Here is a 7,284-nt window from a genome sequence, read left to right on the forward strand (position 1 = left end):
TACAAGCTACAGTGAGTATTCACTGTACGTGGGTCTATAATACTGTGTTTCTCTTCCTTATTTCTAGCTCCTCAATTGCATCAAAAGGCAACATGATTTATATTTTCAGCATGTTATCCTACAGGTTTTAGATGCTTTTAAATAAAAAATGGAAGGGAAGGTACATGTAGCATTACTGGTATGTTGTTGATCTATAGGATAGGCCTCATTCCTCCAGCCCTAATTACATAACACATAAATAAACTAGTAAGATTTAAAAATATTTAATAATTCTAGGTACAATTATAAATAGAAAAATTCTGTGATACAGGAAGAGGAAAACAGTGCCTAACTGCCCTCTGAGGAGATTTTCTCAATGCTGACCAAAAAGGCCTGGACCGATGTGGTATCCCAGAGAAGCATGGAGGTCCTGGACCATGAGGGGCCTGCTCTGGGTTTTTGCTCCATTAGCTTCATCCTGCAGGAGGAGGAAAGGACCTCAGAGGCTTGTGAGCTCCACCCCTCTCCCTGCTTCAGTGTAGGTGCTGGCTGCCTTTAATAGTAGCAACACAGAGCATTTCTGTGAGCCTCCTTTAAAAATGAGATGCCTTCTGAGATGCCTGTATTCAGAAGCAGATTTATTATACAGGCTGGAATAGTGATAGGCTGTCACCAGGAAAAGGGAGGTTTCTCTAAATTCAGTAGTGAAATCTAACAACAACAACAAAAAAAAACTACTAGCACCAACCCAAAAAAACACATGAAAAACCCAACAAAAATGACACAAATGGAAAACAGCCTGACAGCATGACCTTGTCCTGCCTTGTCACTTGATCAACTTTCATAACCACAGCAGTAATCTCTTACACAATACAGTACTACATTGTACTGTATTTTATCTTTCAATATCTTATCTTTCCCATTATAGCCTTGTCCATACTGTTTTTAGTCCTGACCCCGTTGTCTCTGTCCTAGAAATAGCAGGGAGAGCAGTGGAGTAGAGCTGCTAGATGTAAGGACACCCCTTACCAGGCCTGATCCTGACCCTGTCACACAGGCAGGCTGATGTCCCAGCCTGGCCTTAGGCTGTCCCCATCCCCATGGACGTGCCTGATGGCTGGGAGTGGGGCTGCCAAAAGGGAGTCCAGATCTGAACAGGGCTTTAGTGCTGATCTTTTGGAGATGAGGATGTGGGTTTTAATGACATTACTGGCAGGTGTGGTGAGCTGTTGGCATCAGTCTGACGGGTTTAGGGTGCTGACCTCAAGGCAGAGGAATGCTGCTGGCACTACTCACTGTGATTACCACCTCAACCAGGCAGCTCACAAGGCACTCATCTCTGGATATTTCCACTGTGTCTCTGCTACACTATTCATGACACTCTCAGCACTGGGCATTTTGAACCCCCTCAGGGATGGGGGTACAATCCCTCCATGCTGCTGCCTGCACGGACACTCATCAGAGGTGATGGTGTGGAGACCACAAGGCAGTCTCTGAGTCTGCAGGCACATTGTTTGGGAGATGCCACATCCATGTTCCTCAGTGTGTGATGAGGGTCCAGCAGGCTCTGTGTGCAGTCTTTTTCTCTCTTATATGAGGAAGCAAGCTGCTGGAGGCAGAAGATCTCACCCATGTGGAGTACACGTGTGCAAATACTCAATATGAAACTGATTTTCTTATCTCTCTTTTTTTTTTTTAACAAAGTTTCCTCTTTCTGTTTCTGTCTTAAGGTTCTTTTGCTGTGAATAATCAGGAAGACAGCATGTTTTTTACCCATAGACCTGAAATTAAATTCAGTATTTCTGACAGCAAACACACATGTATCCTCCAAAAGTTTTTCTTGGAGATGGATATTTACACAAAACTTCTCATGATAAAATTTTGTTTTTCTTAAGCAACCTAAATAAAAAAAATCGCTCATATGCCATAGAAAAACATTGAAAGAATGGGGACATCAGGTGCCCTAAGAGTTTGTTCTTCTGTGTCCTCAGGTCTGAAAAATGCTTCAGAGTAGATGAGATATGTGTGGCAGATAGGCACATCAGTGCAGTGGGCATGCTGAGCATGGACCCACACCAAGGTGACAAAGCTGGGACATGTGGCATAGGCAACTGACGTGGCAAAAGCATTGTGGCTTGTCACGTGGCACTGCGTAGCTGGTTGTGAAAGACACTGTTTAAACAAACTGTTGTGTACATTTCCATGTCAGTACCTGTCTGTCCAGATTCTTAATTTTAAAATGCAGCTCTTAAGCACATTTGAATGAGTCATTATTTTTGGCCAGCATTGACGGTAACTGGGAAATCTAAACATTCTTGCACTGTACATCCCCTGCACTCCATAGACTGCACAGTAGTTTTTCATATGGGTTGCATCCTATTTCTGCTCTTTTCTCTATTTGCATCTGAGAGTATTCTTTTTTGCAAAGAGCTCTCCAACTCCTGCTGGATACATACTTTCCTCCTCTTGGTGTAAAAGCTCTTCTGTATAGCTCCTCTTTGAGCAAATGGTGACTACTTAGCATTGGCAATTTGGTTCTTTTAATTTTATACATCAGTGTTTGAAATGGCAATGCAGCTTTTGAGTCCTCACCTTTGGGAGATGAAGCCAGGGCCCTCAAAAATCCTTCATAGTCATGCCTGCTTATTTATGTTTGCCTGTAATAGGGTCATTGTACAACTTGGCATTCAATAATTTACAGAGTATTGAAAGAATATCACAGACATCCTTGGGCAGGAATTGCCTGGTTCTGAGACCAGTCAACCAGAAAGCAGCAGTTGGAGCCTCTAGTTTGCATTTTAGCACTTCCAACAGTAGCTGGAATAGCCCACCTCTGAGAAAATAAATTGATGAAATCATTGAGAATATATCAATCTTCCCAGTTTAAGTTCCAAATATTCAAATAATTCTGTGAAAGAGAAGGGAAGCAGGATGAAAGAAAGGAGACTCATGGTGGCCATCCTGAGGGAAGAGGATACAAGGGACACTGAATCACTTGAGGAAGGAAAAGTGCACCCAGATGCATGAGGGATACAAGGCCTGGAGGGAGGGAGAGCTTGGATACAGTGAATAGAGAGATGAGAAGGGAGTTACACAGTCATCCTGTGGGGAAGAGAAAGACAGGAATGCAGAAGTATATGGGAGGTGCCAGGATTTTGAACTTGAGGTAACCATAAGGCATACAGCCTGGTACTTCCATGCTTTGACTTTGGTAGAACAAAAGCCATGTAGCTACCATCTCTTTTGATACCACAGAAAAAGACCAGCTCTCCCTTCCTTGGAAATGACCCTTGACAAGTCTCTCCCTATCTTGCTTAATCAGCACTCTGTAATCCAGCAGCGGACTCCAACAATGAACCACTCTTCATATATTCAATTTTCAGTGCAAAGAGAAGCATCAAGTCTGCATATCATTCAGAGTGTGGAACATAAGCTTCAGCAGGTCCCCACAGCTTTAGTGTGACTTGCAGTGAGAAATCACCTTTCATATATGCAGCAATTAAATAATCTTTCAAACAAGCAGCAGTTGCCAATGATGGAATGGAAAAAGAACTGCAGTTACATGGTAGATGGTAACAGCCTTATTGTTACATTTCCCTCCATTTCAAGAACAGAAATATGATTAAGAAACAACACCTTTCAATACTCACTATTTGAGCAGCATGGCAAATGTATAAGCAACAAGTGGGTGACTATGCAACTATGCAAAAATGTGGACTTCTGACAGGAATTTCTTGCTCTTCAGGGGAAGCACCCTAATGCTGCCACTAATTACCAGGACACCAGAAACAAGGGGTTGTTAATGGAACTTAAAATTGCCATGTAAATTGGAAGGTGGTACCTTTCTAAAGGAGCTTTTAAATACTGCCTAGGAAGATTTGACTATGAAATCCAGGATGACAGAAATAAAGTAAGAATTAATAACCCATGGTGAAACATCACAGATTTCAGGATTTAAAAGCATTTCAGGTGTCAGCTAGGGTGATAATGAACTCTACATCATGGGGAGGGAGGAAGGAAATAGAATACAAATTTCAGACCTGTTTGAAATAAACATAATGGCAAACTATTTCAGACAGGGTACTTCCAATTGACAGAGATTTGAAAGCTATCAATGACACTTAGGAGAATTCATTTGGAATACTGGTCATCCATGTTCAAAAAAGAAGAAGTGCCATGGGAACCAGTGCAGAAAGACTTCAGGACCAGTCAGGAGACAACAACAGCACCAAAGCCCAGATTCATGCTGCCCAACTTCAGGCACTTCACAAAAGACACAAAATTGGAGCACAGTCACCAGGGTCTCCTGTAGTCAATGGAAAGAGATGGTCACCTCCAGTCATTCAGCCTACCTAAGTTCTGACTTGGCTTGTAAATTAGATGATTTATTTAAATTCTCTAACTACAAAGGAAGCATATTGCTCCAGGGAATGTGCATAGCACCCTGAAAAACAGAGGGTCAGAAAGCAACCAGCTGCTCACAGAAATGTAAACATCACAGAAGAGGTCAAGGTGAGGTTCAGCAGCAAGACAAACTGATATGTGCTAGGCACAAATTTTTCTGATAAATAGAAGGTTGATTTTTGGAAACAGCTTTCCATATGTAGATGGGGGAATAAAATACTTGCCTAGAATCAAAATGCAGCTGAATGTGTTCATTTAAGAGGTTCTATGGAGGACATACCTGAAAGAGCAAACATTTGGACTGGCAGATAGAAAAAGTTCCTGTCTCATCTGTTTTGCTATCCTGTTTTATTTGGACTTTTTGTCACTGAATACAAATAGGACTAATCTTTTATGCTGGGATAAAAGGGACTTCTTGTAAAAATACATGTGTTTTGAAAAGGAATTATTGGAAGGTGTTGCTGCCTTGTCTTTCTCCATCTGCATCAAGGGGAAGGACAGAAAAATCTGTTTCCTGGGACCAGACCAAAACAAAAAACAACTACAGCTGAGCAACTGACCTACACTCAGCAAACTGAGCAAAATACTTGCTGCCCAAGGCATGGGAGGTCAGCTCTCCTAAGTAATGGGCAAATGCATGGCAAGGTGCTGTTTGGAAGGAACAGAAATGCTATCAGCATGCTCCCAGGTGTCACTGGCATAGGCAGCATGTGCAGTAGGGTGTACAACTGACGGCAAGTTAGTATCTTTCCAGTTTATGGCTGTTGCAGCAATGGAAACTCATTGTCCATGGACCAGCTCCACACACAAGTGCTTGACCCCGCAGTTAAAGTGCCCCAGCAAACACAAACACGGAGTATTGATCACAGCTGTGTATTGCCAACAGGGTGGGAGAGCACAGCCAAGGGCCTGGCAAACAGAGAGAAGAGGACATGGGAATGAAAGCATAGAAGGATTTGGGCAGGAGCATTGGTAGAAATGAGACTGAAGCATTGTCTCCTGTTATTTGATTCTTCCTAGTTTCCAATGGAATGATGCTCTCTGCACATTGACAATTAACAATGTGGCAGAATCAGAGAAATATCAGATTCTCCTACACTCATATTGGCTAACCAGTTGGGTCAGCAGCATTGTAATGCAATAGTAATGTGTGCTAAAAGAAACAAGATGCACACCCCTGATTATTGTATTGCATGCTGCAGAACAGCTGAGTCACAGTCCCCTCATTCTGTGCAACCCTGGTATATTAAATAACTTGGAAGGATGAAAGTAATTTTGAAATTTATGTTTAAACCTCAGCCTGTATCTAAAACTACATATATATTTCATTTCAGAGTAGCAGAAGGTAGCTGGTTTTCCTGGGTAATTCTTAGCATGAATTTAGTGGTTGATATTAGGAAACAAAGTTTTGCAAAAGACAGAGAACCAAGTGAAGCAAGACACAAACTGACAACACACAAGGCCTTAAGAGTCGTGAAATACACAACCTTACAACAGTTTTACAATAGCAATTGCATTCATTATTCAAAGTCACTTGTTTTTTACAGCTTGCCCCACAAGAAACAATAAGCTAGAGACAAACATAGAGTAATGTATGTTTTCTGTTAAAAAACTGTGGTAATCCTTATTCCAACAAAATCTTATTAGCTATTGCAAAATGTTTGCAAGGGCTTTGTGTTTGTCAGTCTTATGTTTCTTTTTCCATGGGGTCACAGTTACTCTGTAACACTGTTAAGGATAATGTTTGCAGTCAGTCGCTATTGGCAGTGACAGTCAAAGTTCAGGTAACCAAATTTAGACATGAAATTAATAACAGCATATGTACCAGAGAGCCTAAGTATGCATTGTTTCTTCATGACTTACTGGGAAAAATTCTTACTGAGGTCCAGAAAGCTTAACATGAATAAATCATATATACGGAGCCTCAGAAAATGGAGGTAAGTATCAGTATAACCTAGATAAAAAGAGACAAAATATCAGGATTAAGTAGGCAGCTAAAAACCCTCTGCCAGGAAAGAAAGGATAGTGTGCCACTGAGGATGTGCTCAGCTGTATAAATACCCAGTGTTTCATAAAGACTACACATACCCTATTGCAGAAATTGTTAAATTAAAAAGGATTGTAAATTTGAGTGCAATGTATCTCTAGCACCATACATATAGTATGAATAGTACCAAGGCTGTGGGGAGAGGATTTATCTGTGACCACTAAGCACTTACCTGATTTGCAGAGTCATGCCTCTGTCTCAGCAGGCAGACTTTCTAAATCCATCTGCTCACCATAAATAACTGAACTTCATTCCTGACTGCCTTCTTTTCCCTTCAAAATGTCTTCAGTGTGTCCATACACACAGGGCTGCTGAAATTAGGGAAAAAAGTATGAGCTGATTTTGTGCCACTTTACCATCACAGCATATGTTGCAGTTAAGACAAGCACAATACACAGAGTGACACCATACAATTTCAGAAGGCTCTAAGCATCAGCCCATACAGAGCAACACCACTTCAGAAGGCTTCAAGCAGATGCCCTACTTGTTCTTTAGCCCAACATTTTATACTCTCATGTTCATGCACTGCACCTGTGTGCCCTCTGCTCCCTTTGGTGGTTGGTCAGTGCCCTGGGCACTCCATGGCTCATGGCTGTCAGTGCTGCTCACCTGCTTTTCACAGCTATGCCCACTGGGGATGAGGCTCTGCTACAGCCCCACTCCCAATTACCACAAACTGTGCGCCTGCATCTTGCAGCTTTGGACTTCAGCCACCTATACACATCACGAGCTTCCCTCAGAGTCTGAAGTTAATCCATCAGCTAAGATCAAAACTCCCTCAGCAACTAATAATAGTAACTCTAGTAGTGAGCCTGCTGCCACATTTATTTTATTCTTGGGGTTCTTGGATGTGC

General features: G+C 41.9%; 1 long non-coding RNA gene across 1 annotated transcript; it reads right to left on the bottom strand.

The window, feature by feature from the left end:
• Positions 1 to 1,914: 1,914 nt before the first annotated feature.
• LOC135442630 (uncharacterized) lies at positions 1,915 to 6,938 on the bottom strand. The gene is made up of 4 exons (XR_010438696.1): positions 6,842 to 6,938; positions 6,603 to 6,741; positions 6,247 to 6,337; positions 1,915 to 5,292 (listed from the first exon to the last, which is right to left on the bottom strand). It is a non-coding gene; the product is annotated as an uncharacterized LOC135442630 (long non-coding RNA).
• Between the last annotated feature and the right edge of the window lie 346 nt (positions 6,939 to 7,284).

This window comes from Zonotrichia leucophrys, chromosome 1A (assembly GCF_028769735.1).
Source record: "Zonotrichia leucophrys gambelii isolate GWCS_2022_RI chromosome 1A, RI_Zleu_2.0, whole genome shotgun sequence".
NCBI lineage: Eukaryota > Metazoa > Chordata > Aves > Passeriformes > Passerellidae > Zonotrichia > Zonotrichia leucophrys.